Source organism: Rattus norvegicus (genome assembly GCF_036323735.1).
Source record: "Rattus norvegicus strain BN/NHsdMcwi chromosome Y unlocalized genomic scaffold, GRCr8 chrY_unlocalized_4, whole genome shotgun sequence".
Classification (NCBI taxonomy): Eukaryota; Metazoa; Chordata; class Mammalia; order Rodentia; family Muridae; genus Rattus; species Rattus norvegicus.
The window spans coordinates 204700-224877 of NW_026947400.1; positions in this window are offsets into that span (position 1 = coordinate 204700).

Consider the following 20178-nt stretch of genomic DNA (forward strand, 5'->3'; position numbering starts at 1 on the left):
GTAAATCTGAAGTGGTAGTCAGAGTAATACTAGTGGAAAGACTGAGATAATGAAGTCTCAACTAGAAGCTCTTCTCTCCCAGATATCAGTGTCAGACACAAACTGCACTATAGGTATCCAAAGCATGGAGGCATTTACACTGAGCTGAGGAGACAATACTTGTTTTCCTTTGTTTCTTCGGACCTTTTTCTTCAGGGCAAAAAGAGTAAAAGCCATGAGCTCTGAGGAGAACAACTGTGCCCTTCCCAACACCTGGCTTTTGGAATGAAGAAACTGATTATATAAACTCTCTGACTTCCAGGAACCATATCAAGCAGGGAAGTCTAGATGATTCTGAGAGGACCGCAGCTCCTGATTCCCATGTGTGGAAGGCTCAGGTCAAGAATATCTCTTCAGCGAAATCACTCAACCCCTACACAGTAATCACTGAGATTTCCATAGACAATTTATTTTATCCTTTTTTTATACAAACACAGAAGGGAAGTTTCCTTCTCTTTATCTCCCTCCAAAATGGCTGTTTATCCGGAATAAGAGGTCAATGAGTTAACCCTAGAGGTCCTCAAAGAATATCAAAGAGGCAGTTGCTGTCACCACGACACTTGTGACATCACAGAAAAGCTAGGGCTCTCCAGGATACAAAAGAATTTTCAGGGAGGGCCTAAGAAGATTCCACTGAGAATTGCCATCGTCTAACTGTGGAACAACTTTCCTTACATTGAATAGATTTGAGGAAGCCCTTTGCAAGAGTGTCTCATGTGACACACTGGAAACCTATACATACTATATATCTCTAAAGCTGGAGACTTGTCTTTGCTTCATTAGTACTTACATGTTCGGAATAGAGAATGTTGGTCAGGGGCTTGGCATGGATAAAAAAGATCTAGGAACATGTTGTGGAGGAGATTCTTCTGGATAATAATTCTACTCCCAGGTCCATTCCTGTGACATACAGTTCAAGTTCCTAGGTTTTTTCTGTTTCCCAAAGTCCAATATTTTCCCTGCAGATGTTTAGTTGAATGAATATTGTATTACATTTTCTTATTGTACATTCTTTGAAAGTGAACTTTATATATGTTCCTGAATGTGTACTCAAAAAATCTGTTTTCCAATTTTATTTTTTGCAATGATATTGGCAACAAATTGGGCCCAGATAAAGCGTGAATATAACAGTATAAATATTGTATACTTACTTCTAATGATAATCTCCCAAATCCTTATTTTATACAAAAATTACAAGCCATCAGTATAGCAAAGGACAACATGGACCCTGGAATGCTGTTCTGAATTTCTTTAGGCTTGAAAAATTTTGCCTACAAAGTTTTGTGGATGTACTTGTGTGTTTATCCCTCCGCTGGTGGTCCTTCCGGACTACAGGAGTTGGCGTCTTAATGTTCCATATCACCAGTGTAAGTCACAGCTTAGGTCACCCCATTGATTTGTGGGTACCTCCATTATCCAAGGTCTCCTTCTCTTCCTGGAGGTTTCTCCCACCTCCTCATCTCTAAATGTTGAAGATTTCCTTTCTTTCTCATTAGTATCGGGTCATATCTCCTGTCCCTTCCCACACAGGTTCCATTCTCCTCTTCCTTCCTTCCTTCTCCCATCTAGTTTGTTTCCTCAATCTGCCTCATAGACTACTGTATTCCACATTCTACATGAGAATCCATCATATGCACTTGGGCCATTCTTCTTGTTTATCTTCTTTGTATCTATGAGCTTTGTGGAGAATGTCCTGTAGTTTAAGGATAATATTACTTATAATTTAACAATTTCAACAACCCTGCTGATTCATATTTTTATAGTAGTATGTTAAAATTGAAAATTATAATTTAGTATGAGTGAATGTCAGGAGGATCAAATTTAAGTAAAAAGAAATTTAAAACATAGATCAAATCACAGATTTTAAAAATTGATCTAATAATAAAAATTCTCCACTATCATAAGGAATTATGATATCACAGGCAATTTTTTAAGTGGTACCAAAATTTGGCAGACAAAAGATTTTTTTACCAAACAATTATGGATAATATGACTAAGATCAAAAAGATAAATATATTGTTTTCATTCTGATAAAACTTGCTGGCATTTTTCCTCAAACATGATGTATTAAACATTATGGTATTCGTTTTAAATTTTGATATTTATTTTAATCGAACCTATAAAGTCACAGGTTGCATTATGTTATTTTTGTAGACATTCAACCTCATCCTCGCTTCCTCAGTTCTTTTTTCCCACCTGCCCTATGTCCCTCACCACTTATAGTAGTCTCTCTTCATTATTCTTACTTCTACATTCATATCCCACATATTCAATATCTTCCATACCACACCGTTTTAAACCCTACATTCTAATCTCTGCGACCTATACCAGTTAAATGAACTCAAACCACCTACAGCTTCACATAAATACAAGTATATTAAAAGGAGATTGTTTGACCTTTATGAGAAAGAACACATGGTACTTGCCTTTCTGAGCCTTTGTTACCTTACTCGGTATATTTTCTAGTTAAATCTATTTTCCTGAAACCGTCATAGTTTACTTTTCCTAGGGGAGAATGAAGTACCATTGTGTATATTGTAACATTCTTATGTATCTACGTATAAATGAACATTCATACTATTCTCAATAAAACAGCAATAGATTTCTTTGTGAATAACTATGAGAAATCTCTTATAGAGAAGTCAAGATTAATTACTGACAAACTGAGAAAAAATTTTCAAAGATAAAAATAACTAACATATATGTGGTGTATTAACTAGAGCAGTGTATGTTAAAGTTAAAAAGGATGTGGTATTTGTAATATTTTTATACTACTTAAAATGTAGAATATTCAATACTTTAAAGAATGCTTATAAAATTGTCAATCACTAAGTGATATTTCCACTAAAAATGTAATCTTTTTATAAAATACTTTGAATATATATACATATATATATACACATATATACATATATATACATACATATACATATATAATGTATATATATATTGGTTATATATGTATTATATATTATATATATACATATATTTATATATATATTAAATTTACCTTCAAAATAAAGGACATTAAGAAGTTACTGTCTCAAATTCAATAACAACACCAAAGACCTGGTATATGAATAAACAATAGACTAGAAGTTATTGAAAATCTCTCCAGTTAAATTAAGAGACTTAGAAAAGAGATAGCATTTTAATACAAATGCACATGTCAAACAAGATACAATAAAATCCTTAAACTATACTAAGATGGTTACTATTCAATCCTATGTGCTAAGGTTTCATCAACAAGCATGGTACATGAAGAGATGGTATATATCAGAAAAATAAATTCATGTTTAACATAGTAACTTTCTTCATAAAACCCAAGCAGACACTTCACTTTTATGTTGCTTAAAAAGTATGTACAAATCACGGCTTTTGATTATAACACTAATATTTCAAAACTATCATTAAATATGCAAAGATCTTAACACAAAGCCCAGGGTTTTCAGAGCAACCATACAAAACATAAGGAAAAGAAAACATTTTTAAGTACATAGATATGTGTAACGAAGTCCCCAGCTAACCAGTAAAAGGCAGGTCAAATTTTTTGTTCTATGTATTTCATAGAATATTCTCTCCCAGTTCTTTATTCCTTAGCATATGTTATTGCTTATCTCTCTCTGTTTCTTATCTTCTGAGAGCAGGTGGTATTTCTCACATAATTAGTTCAAATCATCTGATCTTCATTCCAAACAATATAGAAGTTGTTTACATTAGAGGAAAACCAATTAGAGGTTCTCATTCTTTATTGTGCACAATTTTATATTTGATTTTGTATGCTTAATATACTTCTACACCTTAGTTATGACCATTCAACACTAGCCTGAAATCCACCATTCTTAATTCACAATGTAAAAACCCTTTAGCTAATCACATAAAATCCTTCAAAGTGTTTTTACATAGGTTTATTTAGTACACATTCAGCTTATAGTTTAAGGGGAATAGTGATGGAAAACATCTTTTGATACATTTTTGGTGCCTTCACATTATTTTATACCTAAGACATTTCATTAGAATCAAGATAAAATTATTAACATCTTACTAAAATGAGAATTTTTTTCTTTGTATAATACACAACTTATTCTTGAACTTTTTGAGACAGTGTTTCTTTTATATACCTGGCAGTACCAGATCTATCTCTCTCTCTCTCTCTCTCTCTCTCTCTCTCTCTCTCTCTCTCTCTCTCTCTCTCTCTCTCTCTCTCCCTGTAGACAAAGCTGGCCTCGAGTTTAGAGTTCTGCCTACTTGTGCTCTCCAGTGCTAATATTAAAGGCCTGTGCCACCACACCCCGTGCTTTTCTACATCTTTAACAAGCTCTTGTCTGATTATATTCCAAATCTTATGAAGTTAGTTCCCTAGAGTACCTAGAAGAAATCCAATTCCAAAAATATATTTTGCATATCTAAGTCCTTCTTCCCGAGGTCCTGATTCATCTAGTCACCTAGCAAGCTCTCTGAAGGAATTGAAAACAACAAATATTTGCTTTCATTCAGGAATAAAGAAAAGGCCTCTTCACTGCACAATCTCATGATATCATGGAACAATTCTTCCAACAATACAAAGTGAAATCTCATAAAGAGACTGGTACCAGAAGCCCCAGATTCTTACCTTATATTTGGTTGTGCAGACTGTGACCACCATTTCATTATAACCAGGTTTTAACCCAAACATATTCTCTGCCCCAAAAATCCATTTCTACTATATTGACATATTCAGTCATGTTCACTTAAATTTAAGCTCCGACCACACCAAAGTGAGGATTTATAAAATATCCATCAGAAACATGGGAAGAAATGCTACAAAAATAAATTTATAAATGATAAATAAACAAAAGGTCTTTTACTTGTTGTAACACAACATCTATCCATTTTCATCGTATTGATTGTTTCTGTGTATATTCACAAGCCAAGAAAATTGTATTTAAGCCAGGAAACAACTTGTGAGATTTAGTTCTCTCTATTATATAGACTATGAAGACTAAACTTAGATATCAATGCTTAATAGAAAGCCATTTTACATGTTGTGTCATTTCACTTTCTCAGATTTTTTTGTGTAATTGAAAAATATAGCTAAATCTTGTTATTTAATTTTTCCCACTCCATTTCAATTTCTACTTTAATCCTGAGTAATAAGTCACAATGGGATCTGATTACATATATTGGCTTCATACGTATTTTTCGAAAAATTACAAAGCAAAGTTTTTTTTTATTAACTTGAGTATTTCTTATATACATTTCGAGTGTTATTCCCTTTCCCGGTTTCCGGGCAAACATCCCCCTCCCCCCTCCCCTTCCTTATGGGTGTTCCCCTCCCAACCCTCCCCCCATTGCCGCCCTCCCCCTACCAGTCTAGTTCACTGAGGGATCAGTCTTAGCAGGACCCAGGGCTTCCCCTTCCACTGGTGCTCTTACTAGGATATTCATTGCTACCTATGAGGTCAGAGTCCAGGGTCAGTCCATGTATAGTCTTTGGTTAGGGGCTTAGTCCCTGGAAGCTCTGGTTGCTTGGCATTGTTGTACATATGGGGTCTCGAGCCCCTTCAAGCTCTTCCAGTTCTTTCTCTGATTCCTTCAACGGGGGTCCTATTCTCAGTTCAGTGGTTTGCTGCTGGCATTCGCCTCTGTATTTGCTGTATTCTGGCTGTGTCTCTCAGGAGCGATCTACATCCGGCTCCTGTCGGTCTGCACTTCTTTGCTTCATCCATCTTGTCTAATTGGGTGGCTATATATGTATGGGCCACATGTGGGGCAGACTCTGAATGGGTGTTCCTTCAATCTCTGTTTTAATCTTTAAGGCAAAGTTTTATATGTTGGAAAGTACACTTTTGGGAGTACATTATGCTGGAAATTTAGTTCATCCTTTTTCATTAGTTTTCTCTGAATGACTCTTATTTGCTAATTTGTTTTAAATTTTTAGGTAATGTTGTCTGTTTGTTTGAGTATGTGTGTGTGAGTGCCTGTGTGTGTATACATACATACATATGTATATTTGATAATTCAAATATAATACCAGAGAAAGTTGCTTGAGTGATATTGATAATTTATTGACGCAGTGAATTTTTGTATATGCTGTATATAAACTTGAAAATATTTTCCGTGTATTTTTTCAAAAGCAATTTTTAAATATGTATACTAGATCAAACATACTAATTGCAGTTTTAGCTTTTTCCACACTAATTTTTTCTCATTAGATGTCTAGAAAGAAATACATGGATGGATGAATCTTATCTTAACTCCAATTTTAGGTAGAATCAATGATATATCTTTCTTTTGCTCACCTTTAGTTCACAAAATATATATTTAATTTGGTCTATTTATATTAGAAACGTGTGCCACATTATATGTATTCGTTGATAACTTCCTTCTGTCAACAAACATTAATAATGAATGATTTATATACATTATTATGAAATCTAAGAACATTCAGTTTCTTCCATAATCAACTACCATAATGGATGAATATTAGAACCATTTCCTGATTGACGCGATTAACAAAAATTATTTGATGTACCATTCCTATAAACATACTACACTGGGGAAACAAGTCTTCATAGGATTAAGGGCTTTTCCTTCCAATCTTGCTGGACAGTGCATTTCTCTGCCACACATGTGGCTGGTATCATGGGTTCCTCATTCTGTACTCACTAGTGGGTTGTTTAATCCCCTGAATTTCTGGTGGGATCTTGTTGGTTGAAATTGTTGTTCTTCCTGGGGTTTTGCAAATCCCTTCATCTCATTAAGTATTTTTTCTAAAACCTCCATTGAAACCCCCTTGTTTAATCCAACAGTTAGCTGCAACCATCCTCATTTATATCAGTAGGGATCTGTCAGAGCCTCTCAGGAGTCATCAATACCTGAATTCTATTAGCAAGGATTTGTTGGCATCACCAATAAAATCTGTATTGTGTGGCTGCATATTGGATGGATCCCTATGTGGGGCAGTCTCTGGTTGACCCTTTCTTCGTCCTGCTTAAGTCTTTATCATTGTATTTCCTCTCATGAATATTTAGTTCTCCCTTCTTAGAAAGAATATAGCATCCACATTTTGGACATCCTTCTGCTTGGGCTTCATATGACCTGTGGATTCTTTCTTATGCATTCCACACTTTTGGGTTAATACACACTTCCAATTAGTTTATAGTATTTGTGTTCTTGCCTCACACAGAATGATAATTTCTTGTTCCATCCCTAGAATTTTCTGCAAACATTGTTTTTGATAGCTTAGAAGTACAGGTGTGTAAATGCACCACATTTCCTTTATCCATTACTTTGTTGAGGGATATCTGGGTTCTTTTCATCTTCTGGCAAATATGTATAATACATATATATATATATATATATATATATATATATATTACAATATATATATATATATATATATATATATATATATATATATATATATATACATACATATTGTTGCTACCAACAAACAGCATCATATGTCCTTGTTATTTGTTGGAGCATCTTTTGGGTATATACCCATGAATTGGTATTGCAGGACCCTCATTTACTACGAATTTTGTGAGAAAATTCCAGACTGATTTCCAGAGTGGTTATACCAGCTTGCAATCCCACCAACATTGGAGGAGTCTTCCTCTTTATCCACATCCTTTCAGGAATCATTTGTCAAGTGAATTTGTTTTTATCTTAACCATTCTGGTTGGTGTACTGTGGAATCTCAGAATTTATTTTCTTGTTTGTTTGTTTTTTTGGTTTTTTTTTTGTTTTTTTTTTTTGTTTTTTTTTGTTTTTTTTTTTTTGTTTTTGATTTCCACTTTCCCCATGGCTAAGGATGTTGATATTCCTCAGTTAAAAATTCGTTGTTTAGGGGTTGGGGATTTAGGTCAGCGGTAGAGCGCTTGCCTAGCAAGCACAAGGCCCTGGGTTCGATCAACAGGTCTGAAAAAAAGAAAAGAAAAAAAAAGAATTCATTGTTTAGCTCTATACACCATTTTGAAAGGACTATTTGATTCCCTGTAACATAATTCCTTGAGTCTTTGTATAGATTGAATTTAGCCCTCTATCATATGTAGGATTGGAAAAGATCTTTTCTTAATTGGTTGGTTGCTCCTTTTTCCTAATGACAGTGCCCTTTGCCTTACAAAAGTTTTACAATTCTATGAATTTCCATTTGTCAAATCTTGATCTCAGAGCATAAGCCATTGGTTTTATATTCAGGAAATTTCCCCAGTGCCCAAGTGTTCGAACTCTTTCACATATTTATTCTATTAGTGTTAGGTTATATGGTTTTATGTGGAAATCCTTGATCCACTTTGACTTAATCTTTGTACATAGTGATAAGAATTGATTGATTTCCCTTCTTCTACATGCTAATATCCAGTCAAAACAGCACTGTTTGTTGAAAATGCTATCTATTATCCATGGATGCTTTTGGCTCCTTTGTCAAATATCAAGTTACTGGTGTGTGCCTTCATTTCTGAGTCTTCACTTCTATTTCATTGATTTGGGTATCTGTCTCTGTATCATAACCATTAAATTTTTATCATTATTTTTCTGTTATACAGTTTGTGGTAAGGGATAGTGATTCCCAAGGAAGTTCTTTTATTGTTGAGGATAGTTTTCTCTATCATGGTGTTTTTGTTATTCCAAATGAGTTTTCGAATTGCGCTTTCTAAATCTATAAAGAATTGAGTAGGAATTTTGATGGCGATTGCCTTGAACTTGTTGATCGCTTTTGGCAAGTTGTCGATATTGGCAATATTAACTCTACCAATCCATGAGCATGGAAAAGCTTTCCATCTGAGATTGTCTTCAATTTTTTTCTTCACAGACTTGAAATCCTTGTCATACAGACCTTTTACTAGCTTGGTTAGAGTCACACTGAAGTATTTTTTTATTATTTTTGAATAATGTTGACATCGTCATATCCCTAATTTCTTCTAAACCTGTTTATCCTTAAAGTAGAGGAAGGGTACTGATTTGTTTGAGTTAATTTTATATCCAGCCACTTTCCTGAAGTTGTTTATTGGCTGAAGGAGTTCTCCGGTTGAATTTTTGGGGTCACTAAAATATACTATCATATCATGTACAAATCGTGATATTTTGACTTCTTGAATTCCCTTTGTTCTCCTTTTGTTGTCTAATTTCTGTGAATAAGATTTCCAATACTATATTAAAGATGTAAGTTGAGATTGGGCAACCTTTTCTATTCCCTGATTTTTGTTGAATTGCTTCAAGGTTCTCTTGATTTTGGTTGATGTTGGATACTCGTTTTTTGTAATATTGCTTTTACTATTTTTATGTATGACCTTGAATTTATGATATGTACCAAATCTTTTAACATGAAGACGTATTGATTGTTTTCATTTTTTGTCAGCATCTAAGTGACCATAGGTGTTTGCATTCATTTCTGGACTTCAAGGCTAGGATATCCGGTAAAACTTTCAATTACCATGAATGGAGAAACCAAGATGTTCCATGACAAAGCCAAATTTCCAAAATATCTTTTGACAAATCCAACCCTACATTGGATAATAGTTGGAAGCTTCCAACACAAGGAAGGAAACTACACCGTAGGAAAAAGTAGGGAATTAATATTTCAACAAACCCAAAAGATGATAGCCACCCAAACATAATTCCTTTTCTAACAATAAAAATAACTGGAAACAACAATACGTTTTATTTAATATCTCTTATCATCAATGGACTTAATTCTCCAATAAAAAGATATAAACTAAGGGATTGGATACATAAAGAGGACCGAACAATTTGCTTCATACAAGAAACACACCTTACTTATATAGACAGTCACTATCTCAAGGTAAGAGGCTGGAGAGAAATTCCAAGCCAATGGTTCCAAGAAACAAAATGGAATAGCCTTACTAACATAGAACAAAATTGATTTTCAACCAAAAGATATCAAAAATTATAAGGAAGGACAAAATAATTGTCAAAGAAAAAATAATACTAAGATGAACTATCAATTCTAAACATCTATGTTTCAAATGGTAGGGCACCTAAATTCACAAAAGAAACATCACTAAAGCTCAAAGCATATATTGCCCCCCAAAAATAATAGTGGGAGACTTCAATACTCCATGATCATCAATGGATCATTTGTGGAAACTCAAACTAAACTGATACAGTAAAAATAACAGAGAGTATTATTCAATTGGATTTAACAGATATTGAAAGAACATTTCATCCTAAAACAAGAGATTATACCTTTTTCTCTACACCTCAAAGTAACTTCTCCAAACTTAACCATATACTTAGTCACTAAACAGTTCTCACTAGATACCAGAATATTGAAATAATCCCATGGACCCTACCAGATTACCATGGACTAGGTCTGTTATTCAATACTTTCTTATTTTTATATTTGTTTATATTATAAATATTTTCTTTATGTGGTATTTTTTGAAACATCATCTTTCTTGATGGTTTGGCACTGTGCAATCCATTTTGGGTTTAACCTAATAGTAATCCTTCCATTTTTTCCTCTATAGTAGCAAGAGTGAGAGCTCCATTCCATTCTTGTTTTATATACAACATTTTGAGTGAACTCTTGGGCACACAGTGCAATTAATGTTTTTCCTCTTTACTTAAATATATATTATTATTATCTCATCTTACTAATTTGTAGTTTGATAATGACATTTTTAATATCATGGTTTCTGAATAGATCTTTTGATCTCATTTTGTTTATATTTTATCGCTATTTTAAATGGATTTTTCTTTGTGAATTCTTTCTGTCTTTAAGTATATTTGGGTCTTTATGTGATTTTATTATTTTTTATCAATGAAAAAATGCAAATTATTTACAACAGCAGCCATACAGGAAGGGGAACACAAGAGTTAGTTAGCTAATTGTATAGTATGGATTGCTTATTAAAAAATAAAAATCTCTGAAACAAAGGACAGTGATGAATTTCACACTATCCTCCCCCAATGATCCCAGCATACAATAATGCCCAGTAATGGCCTGAGGTTATGTGCTGTTGGGAAATAGTTTATGGAAGAGTAAACCCACAAACCACAGAAAATTTAAAGAAAGACTTTCTTTCTTACACAAAGATACATAATAGGATTACAGGGTGGTCAATACAAATATTTGAAGAAGATGTAAAGAAGTATGTTGTTATAAGAAAGTGAGGACAAGGGAAGAATTTCAAACCACTGTCAACTATACAATGGTGAACATTTGTACCCAAAAAGTGGTTTATGTGCCAGAACAATAACACCTGGACTGAACCCACCTTTTATCTACACAGAGTGGGGAGCTATGGCCCTAATGGAAACAATGAAGACAGAAAACAAAAAACAATAGCAAAAGGGGGAATTAAAATAAGCCATCCGGTAACGCAAACTACCACAGACATCTTTATGTTCTAACCAGAAATTGAAGGAAAACTAAAGTCATATTTGAGCGCCCTATCTGATGCTAAGAGTGAGCAAGCCATGGTCTTTCTCCCTTTCATATTTTTCAAGTACTTTACAGAAACAATAAACTCAGACTGCTTTTCCCATGATTTATTAAAGGGTTTTATAGGCCTCATGTATTAAGGAATCATTTAAAAGTATTTTTAGCTACTTACATGGTTTTATTAACGTTCTCAAACTTCTTCGACTAAGATTCCAAAGTGTAACTAGGTCCAACCCTGAGCTGTAAAACTATAACAAGGCAATAATAACAGATATTTTCAAGGACCAATCATTATAGCACTATACTATTGAGTACATTGATCCAAATTAATTCAAATAGCTCAAGACAGAAGTTAGAAAAAAGGGTTAGAAATGTGGTGAAGTATCAACTCCTTCCTTCTGTATGCAGCATCTATGGTTCTGCATTAAGTCCTAAAAAGCAGTATCCAAGTAGCAATGAGAGGAAAGAACTCAGGACAAGACAGGGAGATAAACTAGCATGGCGGGTGTATGTAAGAGAAAAACTTAGACATGAAAATGTCCTGTAATTTTAAAAAGAGTTTTTTTCATTATTTTCTCATTCCAATCAAAACAGAGATCCATAAATATTTTTCCCGTAAGGCTTCCATAAAAGAGGTAAAACAAAAACCAACATAAACATTAAAAGTTTGAAAATTAAAAAAAAAAAAGAACTTGTGTATGTTTCATAGCAGGAACACTGGTAAATGAGCTAAATCTGTTCAAGATGAAACCTAGAGTGCCAAGCAGGAACTAGAATTAAGAGCTGCAAGAGATAGGCAGGGGAGCAGTGACAGGAACATGGCCAGGCCCGAGAGATAAGGCTGGTCCTTTACAGGGTCACAGAATGAGGTAAGAGAACATTTCAAATAAAGCAGAACCTTTCCTTTATGCTCACCTCAGTAATCCCATCCTCCAATAACCCCCATTTAGGGACTAAAAGAGAAGAGTTGTGGTATGTATGTCCCTCACTTCCCGTTTACTTTTAACCCTGCCCCCAAAGTCAGGAAGTTCCAAATTTTCTAACTTCCAAGAACAAAAATACAGCCCCAGGTATAAGGAGGTCCTGAGGACCAAGTGACAAACTGCAAAATGTGAGAGTAGAAAAGGTGGAGACATCTCATTCAACATAGCCGAAGTTTGACGGCCCAAGCTAAGAAGGGAAAAGGCAACCATATCAGGTAAACCAGGTCTGCTTCTCATAACATTTAAAACATTTATATTATACTTTCCTTTATAAAAGAAATAATTTATTTGGGCTTACATTCAAAAATATCAGAATCAGTGACGGATGATATCAAAGCAAAGATACACAGGCAGAGGTTGCTGAAAGATTACATCTCAAACCACAACAGGAAGGTGGAGAAAACTAGATTGAAATAGCTTCAGGCCTTTGAAACCTCAAAGCCTACCCCTAACTACATACCTCATGCAACAAGGACATACCACCTCGTGAGATTGCAATTTTTGGGCATTTACTTTATTCTTAACTATACTTAGTTCAAATCAGTTTCCAGGTCAATCTTCATTTTGAATGAAGCTGATTTATCCTGCAATGTGTCTGTATCATCTTCTCTTCCTAATATTGGCTTTCATCATGGTGATAATAGATAGTTCTGGATGCATAGAGGATGTTTTTATTCTTATACATCTCTCCCTTTATGTACTATATATGTAGTGACATTTCAATGAGTTTCATTTGGAGAAGATATAAGTGATTGTGCTTAAATATACGGTTTAAACCGCTATTGACATTTTTTAGAAAATATCAGGTATCCATTCTTTGTTAATAATTTCTTCTCTCAAATGAAAAACAAACAATAAATTTTACTCTAATCAAAATAATTCTCTATAATTTTAATATCCAAAGATACAGAAGAACATTAATATAATGTGGAATATTAAATCATCTGAAGTGCATGTTCATTTATTTAAGAATAGGGAGAATCATTGAGATGTTTCTGGAACATAATATAGGAAAAAAATACCAAAAGCATTGAATAAATAGTGGCAGAAGACCAGGGCCATTTTGTTAAATGTAGTTTGCCTTCAGATCCACTGCTTTCTTTTATTTAGTAAAAATTTATTTTTTTTTCTTTTCTTTTTTTCGGAGCTGGGGACCGAACCCAAGGCCTTGCTAAATCCGCTGAGCTAAATCCCCAAACCAGTAAAATTCAATTTAAATTCTCTCCTTCAGTATTTTCCATCCTGTCATTGACTCTACTTTCAAAGCTCTATCCCATAACTAGCATGATTGTTAAATTTAAAACCAAGAATTTTGCGTGTGTCAATCACTTTCTGCATTTCCTTATTTGTGGTTTACTCTGTTCCCAATGGCTATGTTGTGTTGAAGTCATGAAGAATTTTTGGCTCATTTGATGAAAATTTTCTGAAAGCATATGTTATTCATAGTTGTAAAATGCTGTGCACATGTTTACTAGTACTGTATATTATAGATAAAAATCATCTGAATAAGGAATTTTTGCGTGAATATCATAACACACTAAAAAGCTAAAGGGAAAACGTAGAAGCGCTAGGTATTCATTATATATTTTTACTCTTCTAGAGTTTGCAACTTTACAAAATATGAGTAAATCAATTCTTTCTGTGAAATTCATATTCATGAGCTTTATATTCTAATCAAACTGCTGTGTCAGCTCACATGAAGTTGGATTAAATGCTAATTGTAATCCAAAATGTTTGTAGTAAGTAAATGGGAAAATTATTTGACTGCATGTATTAAACAAGCATGTAATGTAAGCATAGGTTTGCTCTTAATGAAATAAGAACTACCAGATATTACATGAAAAATACATCTATTAAATAATTTTTTGTTATATTACAGCTATTAATTCATGGTTTGATTAATGGCTTAAATCACCAAACCTTGAACAGTGAGTAGGGATTTTTTGTGAGTTAGAGGTTCTCTCAAGCATCTTCAAGTAAATCGATCCAAAATATATTCCTTTAAAATTCTCCTAAATACACTTATCATAAAATTTCCAGATCAGAGTAAATAACTCCAAAAGTTTTCATTTGCTCAAAACAAGACATTGTCTTTCTTTTCTTCCTGCCCTCCCCACAATCAGTCTACTACCAAACTCATAAATTTCCAACATAGCTCTCTGATTCATATCTTTTTCATTATCACTGACACTACTTCCAGATTGACTTCAAAAACATCCTTCAAATCATTCTCTGTATTATTTCATAATACATAAGTAACCAGAGTCCCTTACTATATACATAGTGAGTTTAAAAAACTTATTTAAAACTATTCAATGAATTTTAAGACATTTTCAGTAAACAAAAATTATATGTCTAATATTGTTTCTATATTCCCATATGTGACATTGCCTAAGTTTCAGCTTTATTTGGACCACTCTTCTATCTCTTAATCAATACAAACAACTCTCATATTTACTTTTTGGATATGTCTAGGTCTTTGTCCTTTTATCGACCTTGTATTTACTGTGATTTTGCACAAATATAGTTCAATTATATTTCATCTATTTTAACTTAAATGTCACTTCCTTAGGACAATCTCCATGACATTATTTCTAAAATAGATTTTTCAACTAGTTGCATACAATCAACCCCAACACACTGATTTATGCATTCATTTCTTTCTTTTTTCTTATATCTTAGTGCAATTTTTATAAAAGAAAGCTCATAATACTTTTTATTCATTCCTAATCTATACCACTATTATGTAGCCTGGTACATTAATGGAGATTTATTATTTATTACATGATTCAGTAAGTTGTAAAAATAAACTTTATACTATTCTTCGTTTTAATGAATATGCATTCCATGCATTGGTTAAACCATCATGAAGTAATTATGTGAGTTCATAAATATATTACAATTCAATGACCTAGATGACATTGCCTAAACATTTTTATTTGTCAACGATAGTCTGTTTCATATTCAACAGCAATGCTTTGTTGACTGAGCAATTATCTCAGCTAGGAATATATTTGACATGAAAGAATAAGATACCTAATTTTAATTCATAGGACCCATGTAAAAGGACCAGGTGCCATTCATCTGTGGTCCCATCTCTGAAGATACAAAGAGATGATCATTCCTAGGGACTTACTGGTCGCGGAGTCAAATTTCATTTGTGAGCTATTTCAGGAAAAGATTAAAAACAAAGAGGAACCAAAGCTGTGTTTCCAGAACCTGTACCTCATCTCTCTGTCTCCATGTCCCACCAGGAAATGGCTGGACTTCCAGGAGTGCTGACAAACTCAAGGTCACTGGAGAGACTACCACTCTTTAGAGGGAACTGCCTGGAGCCGTCAGAACCCAGGAACAGATGGGCAGTCTGTTACAGGATATTCTTGGTTTCTCTCTTGGTTCCTTGCAGCTGAACCTGATCCACAGCTCTTGGTACACAAGATCCTTCAGGAGAGAGCTGGTCTCCTGGAGTGCTGACACAAAGGCTTACAGGAGGATCAATGTATTGTCAGAGACAGTAAAACCAGCTAACCCCAAAGAAAACGAGATGGAGAGAAGGAACAAAAATGTCAACCCATGCTACTATAAAAAATTCTCAATTACATAGATGGAGATACCAAGATATGCCACGACAATAGCAAATTTAAAAAATATATTTCCACAAATCCAGTCCTTCAAAAGACAATAGATCTAAAATTCCAGCACAAGGAGGGAAACCACTCCCCACACAAAGCAAGAAAGTAATCTACTTTGAAAAAACACAAAAGAAGTTAAAGAAGATAGCCACAGAAACATAATTTGACATCTAACAAAAAATGTAATAGAAAAAAGCAACAATTGGTCCCAAATATCACTGAACATCAAAGAACTCAATTCTACATAAAAAGCACACACTAACTGACTGTAAAAGAAAAGGCTTGTTCCTCTAAACGAGCCTAAGCCTGCACTGCTATTAAGAAATGACCTTTTCTGACCCATGGTAAGGAGAAACCTGCCTGCACCTTCTGTTCTTTCAAGCTTCTTCTCTTTTCCCCTTCTCCTCTGCATTCTGCAGATTTCCCTCTTATGTTACATATAGTGTCTAAGTTATTCCTCCTCTAGATTTCTTCTCAGCTCCGATCTTTTGGGCTCAGTTCTACTAAACTCAGTTCTCCATACCTCAAACCTGACTTTTCAGCTCAGCCCCTCTCCAGCCCAGTCCATTTGTGTCTGTCCTTCCAGTTCAGTCCTTCTCTCTCAGTCCTTCTATGTGCCTTCTCTTTCTCCTCAGCACTTAAACATATTTCAGAATACATGATCACATGTTACAATGCTCATCACAAGTTCATATGAAAGATCAAATCATAAACTGAAATATAATTTACAACCAAGAATGTTTACATGAATATCCATCAGGAATAATTAGCTGGCTAAACATTCATCACCAGTGTCATCTCCACAGGTTGACTGAAGATCCAAAACCATAGTTGTTAGTGAAGTTATATATAGACAAACCAAATCAATATCTTATCCTCTGTCCTTGCACCTGTTACAAATCATTTGCTCTCTTTTTATGACTCTTGATAACTGTTTTGCAACATCTTGGAATATGTTCTGAGTAGGAGAAAGTCTGTTTACTATCTCAGAACAATTAACTCGTGCCACCTGGGACACTGGTGAAAGAATGCAATTTTGATTATTATGAAGAGACTTATAGCAGTCCCACTATAAAAGATCTTACTAATCATTCATATAATTTTAGGAATTATTGTAGGATCATTATTAAGACTAAAGAATCCATCTATTTGTCTGTATAGCATCACTACAGGACACTACAACTTTTTAGGCCTGCAGAGGTCTGCTCCAAAGGGGTGTGCTATTACTCAATAATTGTTATATATGTCTAATATTAACAACAAGAATAGCATTTCAATAGCAGGAAACTTTCTGAAAATGAATCTCTTACAGCCTTGCTTAATAAGGGCGAACCAGTTGTGGATTATAAAATAATCCGATGTCGATGCCTGCATCAACAGAGTGTGAATATCGGGCGTAGGTCTGCAGGATTGAAATAAATCATGTACACAGGTCATCCGATTTCAGCGAGTGCCACCAAGGATTTACAGAGATCTCCTTCAATATCCCAGGCAAAAGCCAAGGAAAACAACAAGGTAGGTGAAAATCCCCAAACAGGAAAACAGGAAAAGTCTATGTGGTTAAAGATCAGGCCCAATCAGGGACATAAACAACTTCTTAACAACAACAAGCAGGAAGGCTCAGTGGGGAGGAAGGTTGCCATGGAAAATTCCAGCCCCAAATCAGGGACTAAGAGCAGCTCCCCAGGGTGTAAACAATTTCTTGCTAGAGCAGGCTAAAAGGCTCAGTGAGGGGGCAGGGTAACAACCACTTAGGGCCCAACAATCCTTGGCAGTCCATCTGAGGATGATCACCTGCTAGTTATTAGCTTGTCCTGTTGTGGCTCCTGACACTTTCTTCTCAGCCCCACATGGTACCTTCTCCAAAAATGACAATATTATCCATCACAAAACAGGCCTCAACAGATACAAGAAGATTGAATTAATCCCATGCATCCTATGATCACTATAGACTAAGAATGGTCTTCAATAACAACAAGAAAACCAAAGTCCCACATGTATTTGGTAGCTGAAGAATGATTTACTCAATGAGAACTTGTTCAAAGAAGAAATAAAGAAAAAAATTAAAGACTTTTTAGAATTTAATGAAAAGGAAGGCATAACTTGGGAACACAAAAAAGCAATGCTAAGAGGAAAACTCATAGCTCTGAGAGCCTCCACAGAGAAATTGGGGCTATGATACACTAATACTTAGTACTTTGACAGAACACCTGAAATCTCAGAACCATTAAAATCCAAATACACCAAGAGGGCTAGACAACAGGATAAAATCAAACTCAGGACTGAAATCAACCAAGTAGAAACAAAAGGAAATATATAAAGAATCAACAAAACCAGGGGCTGGTTCTTTGAAAAATCCAGAAGATAGGTAAATTCTTAGTATTCAAATTAAAAAAATCAGAAGTAAAATAGAGATATATCCATAGAAAATGAGGAAACTCAAAAATTATCAGATCCTACTATAAAAGCCTATACTTAACAAAATGGGGAAGTAAGAATTAAATGGATAAGTTTCTAGACAGATACAAGGTTCCAAAGTTGAATCACGATCAGATAAACCAACTAAATTCTCCCATAACTTGTAAAGTAGCAGAAGCAGTCATTAAATGTCTCCCAACCAAAAGATCCCTGGACCAGAAAGGTTTAGTACAGAATTCTCTCAGACGTTCATAGAATACCTAATAACAATATTCTCCAAATTATTCCAAAAACTAGAAATAGAAGGAACACTACACAATTTCTTCTCTGAAGCCACAGTTATGCTTATAACTAAAGCAAACAAAGACCCAACAAAGAAAGAGTATTTCAGACCAATTTATTCATGAATACCCCTGCAAAAATTCTCACTAAATTGGTTGCAAGCCAAATCCAAAGAACACATCAAAACAATGATCCATCATGAACAAGTTGGCTTCATCCTGGAGATACAGGGATTGTTCAATACATAGAACCTGATCATTAATCAACCTAAGCCCGTTATAAAAGCAAATTCAAAGAAAACAAAACAAGCAATCATCTCATTAGATGCTGAGAAAGCATTATATAGAACCTACCCCTTCATGTTAAAAGTCTTGGAAATATCATAAATTCAAGGACCATACTGAACTCAGTAAAAACAATATATAGCAAACCAGTAGCCAACATCAGACTAAATGGAGAGAAATTTAATGCACTCCCACTAAAATCAGTAAGTAGAAATGGATACTCACTCTTCCCTACCTTTTCAATATAGTATTCGAAGTCATAGCCCAATTAATTAGAAACAATTGGAGGTAAAGGGATACATATTGCAAAGGAAGTATTCAAAATGTCACTATATGCAAAGGATGTGACCTGACAAATTCCACCAGTGAGCTTCTAAGCCTGATAAACCATTTTAGCAGAGTGGCAGAGTATAAAATTAATTCAAAAAATCAGTAGCCTTCCTCTACACAAAAGAGAAACAGGCTGAGAAAGAAATTACAGAAATGACACCCTTGACAATAGTGAAAACCATATAAAATACCTCAGTGTGACTCTAACCAAGCAAGTGAAAATATATATGAAAAGAACACAAGTCTCTGAAGAAATAAATTGAAGATCTTAGAAATTAGAAAGATCTCCAATGTTCATGTATTGGCAGAATTAATATTGTAAAAATGGCCATTTTGCAAAAAGCAACCTTCAGATTCAACGCAATCCCCATCAATATTCAGACTCAAATCTTCACACACACATGGAAATGGCAGTTTGCTAGTTGCTAACATTAAACTAAATGGAGAGAAATTTGAAGCAATCCCACTAAAATCAGGGACTAGACAAGGCTTCCCACTCTCTCCCTACTTATTCAATATAGTTCTTAAAGTTATAGCCAGAGCAATCAGACAACAAAAGGAGGTCAAGGGGATACAGATCGGAAAAGAAGAAGTCAAAATTTCACTTAAAAAAAAAAGAAAAGAAAAAAGAGAAGTCTCTTGCTTTAGAGAGATGTACTGTGTAAAGGTTTAAACTGTGTCACAGGAGACACTCCTGGAAAGGGCACCCTCAAATCTGGTCAATGTAAGGAAAGCTGTTTAGCAGTTAGGCAATGGCAGTTGGCAGTGAAATCATCATTAGGCCTCCCTGAAAAATATGTTGTATCCTGGAGATCCCT